General features: G+C 41.7%; 1 protein-coding gene across 4 annotated transcripts in view; it reads right to left on the bottom strand.

Annotated features, from left to right (window-relative positions):
* LOC135111375 (putative N-acetylated-alpha-linked acidic dipeptidase) overlaps positions 1-3,202 on the bottom strand; it is a 26,511-nt gene extending 23,309 nt beyond the window's left edge. For 3 of the 4 annotated variants that reach the window (XR_010273717.1, XM_064024589.1, XM_064024590.1), the window contains exon 1: positions 3,116-3,196. The gene's annotated coding sequence lies outside the window, so the exon portion shown is untranslated. Of the gene's footprint in view, positions 1-3,115 lie in introns of all 4 variants that reach the window. The other variant, XM_064024591.1, reaches the window with a different exon arrangement.
* Between the last annotated feature and the right edge of the window lie 1,027 nt (positions 3,203-4,229).

The raw sequence follows: 4,229 nt of genomic DNA, 5'->3' as shown, positions 1-4,229 counted from the left end.
AAGGCAGTTCTGGAGAGAGAAGTAAGGGGACGGAGGAGTAGCTACTTCAAACATAATTGGAGGAGATGGTGATGATAAGAAGCACAGAAGGGATTACGTAGGTGACGGAGAAGGAGGAAGTGGATGAGGTAATGGAAGGGAGGGATGGGGAAGAGAGGGGCTGGTGATGGCGGTGGTGAGGGGAATGAGAGAGGGACGCACTGATTATGGGAATGAAAGGGGAAAGGACCAGGTGGGGCGGGTCATGTGGGTGGAGGCTTAAGCAAAGATTAATAAATAAAAAAATTAAACCTCTTTGAGCTTAAGTCTTATTTTTTTTAGAGGGTTTAACCAGGCACAGGAAAATAAACCTCTTCATTAAGTACGGAGGTGACACAACGCGTCGCTGCTGAATGTATGGAGCAGGACTGGCAGAGGTTTCACTGCAGCCGATTATAGTAAAGTTCCTTGTTTATCGTAACTTTCCGAGAAGATTGTTGCCTTTGTAGCAGGGCTTGTTGATGCCAAGCTTTGTTAACCCATTCGCTGCTATGGCTTCTCAGCTTCATGTTGTAGGTCTTGTGTACATTTACAGTATCATAACACTTACGGGAAAATGTAGTACCTAGTATTTAGTAAAGCACTGTGTGTGTGTGTGTGTGTGTGTGTGTGTGTGTGTGGTTATCTTTTTTTTTCTGTTAAAATTTTAGGGCAACTTAAATAATATAAGCGTTCAAGGGTTAAGCCTAACAGGGCGAAACACTTCCTCGCGGTGATCGACACCTGACGGCCCAGGTGATAATTATCCGAGAGACCGATTCAGATACAGATAAAGAGACATTTTTGTTTTAACTGAAAGAGCGATTCAAATTAAATATACTTGTTTTATTTTACACTGGCTATTTTTTTTCCTTTCACATGGTGAGTACGAAAGTATATGGGTGCATAATGTCTACATCTAGTCTTGTATGTTTATGTATGTTGACCAGCAATGCTAGTAACACTGTTGGAAGCTCAATGAAACAAAAGAACAAACTAAAAGAATAATAAAAAAAAAACAGAGAGAGAGAGAGAGAGAGAGAGAGAGAGAGAGAGAGAGAGAGAGAGAGAGAGAGAGAGAGAGAGAGAGAGAGAGAGAGAGAGAGAGAGAGAGATCAACGCAGCAACCTACACCTGGAGACAAAGTGGTGACGGGCTTTACGGGGACAGCAGCAGCAGGTGAGTAAGGAGTGAGGAGTGAGGTGAGGTCGTCTACCAAGCCTACCTGTCCCTCATCCTCACGTATGGTTAGTGTGTGTGTGTGTGTGTGTGTGTGGTGTGTGTGTGTGTGTGTGTATGGCGGCTGTGTAATCGAGGCAGATCAGTTCCTGCCAAGACAGTCAGTATTCCGGGAATCAGAATGCCTGCTGAGCACCAGAGTACAGTACAGGGTGCATGAGTAGCAGAGGGTCTGAAAGTACCAACGATTTGTGTATGAGCTGTTTTGAACTTTTCCAAAATATTGTGAAAAGTCAACACCTCCCTCGACCGTCACACTCAAGCTGGCGCATACGCCTTTAGTAACGCGTCTATAGCAACGCAGACTGGCAACAGGGTGAAAGGTGCTGCCCCAGGAGCTACTCACTCATACTAGCATCACAAAATGATGAGTCACAGCTGTGCAGATAACTGACAAAAATCTTATCATAACTAGCGCAGCCGAGGCAAGACATCAGGTAACTAGGCAGCATCATTAACCAAACACTGGTCACCATGCAATCCCAGATAAACCAGCAGTCGAATGCTATCACGAAGCAGCAGCTGTTCCTGTGGAGTGTAGGCGGTGGATAAACGCGAATGGAAAACGAGGCAGGTGGTTCTTGGTGTCCATAACGAGGAGGAGGCGCCTCTGCAGACTGAACTGCACGTGGTTTTGTCCCCTCACTCAGCCTCACTTTACTTAGTGGCAGCAACTAATGGCAAAAGATAAAGATGACATAATCAAAACTGACCACCAAATATTAACTAAATTCCAATGATATAGTCTTCAATCTCTAACATTCCCCTTCAGTCACTTTCATGTGATATGAGATACACATACTAGTCGTGCCTTTATTTTGTCATGTGTCGTTTAGCTGTGCATGTTGTCATGTGTCGTTTAGCTGTGCATGTTGTCATGTGTCGTTTAGCTGTGCATTTTGTCATGTGTCGTTTAGCTGTGCATTTTGTCATGTGTCGTTTAGCTGTGCATTTTGTCATGTGTCGTTTAGTTGTGCATTTTGTCATGTGCCGTTTAGCTGTGGATTTTGTCATGTGTCGTTTAGCTGTGGATTTTGTCATGTGTCGTTTAGCTGTGCATTTTGTCATGTGTCGTTTAGCTGTGCATTTTGTCATGTGTCGTTTAGCTGTGCATTTTGTCATGTGTCGTTTAGCTGTGCATTTTGTCATGTGTCGTTTAGCTGTGCATTTTAAGTCAGAAGAACATCTTATTTTTTTTATTAGGTATTCTTTCCGGTGTGTAAAAGATCGTGATTTTATCACATTTTATTTGGTGTATTTTCTAATATTTTTGTATATCAGCATCCTAAGCTTTCCTTTTCTCAATCGGAGTTTGCAATAATTTTATCCTGTATGAGAAATATTTTAGGATTTCTTATATACTTCAATGTAAATAGCATTGCAATGTCTTTTAGTTTCAAAATGAGATTAGAAATGTACACACGTTTTGCTGGTTTGGAAGTGTTTTCATGGAATTTGTTTGAAAAAAGCAAATGAGTAGGTAAATGAAAGCCTAAACGTGTGTGTGTGTGTGTGTGTGTGTGTGTGTGTGTGTGTGTGTGTGTGTGTGCGTGTGTGTGTGTGTCACTGGTTAAGCATAATGACAAACACAATGCAAGGAAATGATACTGCCCAAAGGAATAGGGATTAGCCTCGCGGAGTAACCAACCGAGGGATGCCTTACTCCTGCAGCCCCGCCCCTGGCCACCGCTCAGCCAGTCCCGTGCGCTGGGCGGGAAGGAATTTGTTGACCTGACCTACCTTATAACCAACTTGTCCCATGTCTATTTTCTAAGTTTTCCCCTTGTGTTCGGAGTGTTCACAAGTCACCCAGGCACCGTCCTCGCCATAAGACTTTAAAGTATTCATCTCTACTCACCACAAGCTCCAGGAACAATCCAGGCAGCAGATATTCCGAAAAATAAGACCACAAGCGCACAAGCACGTCACCTGTGCCGCCTTCAGCTGTCTACGAAAAGTGTTATATCCGGTGATTTCAGGTAAGAATTGTATGTTATTTTTCTTTTATCTTATATTTTATTTAATGATGTACTTTCTTTATTTTCCTGTTTGTGGGTTTATTTCCCTTCAAAATGTTGGATCTACCGTAGCTATTGGTGAAATGTAGATTGAAGCAGAATTGTATGCTATTTTACTGAATTATTATTATTTTATTTTTATTGTGTTATTTTCGCTTTAGTATAGTCAAGTTTATAGTTAACCACTCACAAAAGGCTAGCTGTTTCTCCCGGCGAAGTATAGATTAGATATTTTGTTTGATTACTGTTTTTACGATCATTTGTTGATTCATTTGCGTAATATGTTTTTTTTTTTTTTTTACTAGTCTGAAAATGTAGTTTGCATTCGAGTGCTTAATAATTAATATTAGGCTCGTCTTCTTCCACGCATAGCTTTCTCATTATTTTCAAAGGCTCTGGCTCGGATTCTTCTGGAATTTTATCCTTTTGATGGTAAATATTTCTTATCCATGGTGACTGCTACAACCTTTGCTTAAATATAGCGGTATTTTGTTTTTAAATAATTGTGGTGAGGCCATGTGTGATGAGGGGAGTGGTAACGTATTTGCTAAGAGAGCTTCCTATTATATTGTGTATGCAAGGCATTGTAAGCTGCTGTCAGTGATATGTATCTTGTAGAAGGATAGTCGGGATCCACCACATTAGCCTTGTAGTGATGTGTGGGATATTGCGAGCTGTAGTTAATAATTTCATTTATCTGTCTAGTGGAAGGATAGTCGAGATCCACCACACCTGTGCATTGAAGCAGCGTGTATTGCGGACTGTGATAAAAAATATTATCCGTCTGTCTAGTGGAAGAATAGTGGAGATCACCACACCTGAGCTCCATTCCAAGCGTTCTCTCAGAGGGTCCCCTTACATTAGTTTCCCACAGGACGTTAGATAAACAAAGCCATTCATCGTACTCAAAAGAAAGCACAAGGGGACAGGTAAGAAGAGCAAGGCTCCCTATAT

The sequence above is a fragment of the Scylla paramamosain genome, chromosome 22, assembly GCF_035594125.1.
Source record: "Scylla paramamosain isolate STU-SP2022 chromosome 22, ASM3559412v1, whole genome shotgun sequence".
Taxonomy (NCBI): Eukaryota; Metazoa; Arthropoda; class Malacostraca; order Decapoda; family Portunidae; genus Scylla; species Scylla paramamosain.
Note: the sequence above shows the minus strand (reverse complement) of the source record. Positions and strands in the feature narration are given on the sequence as shown.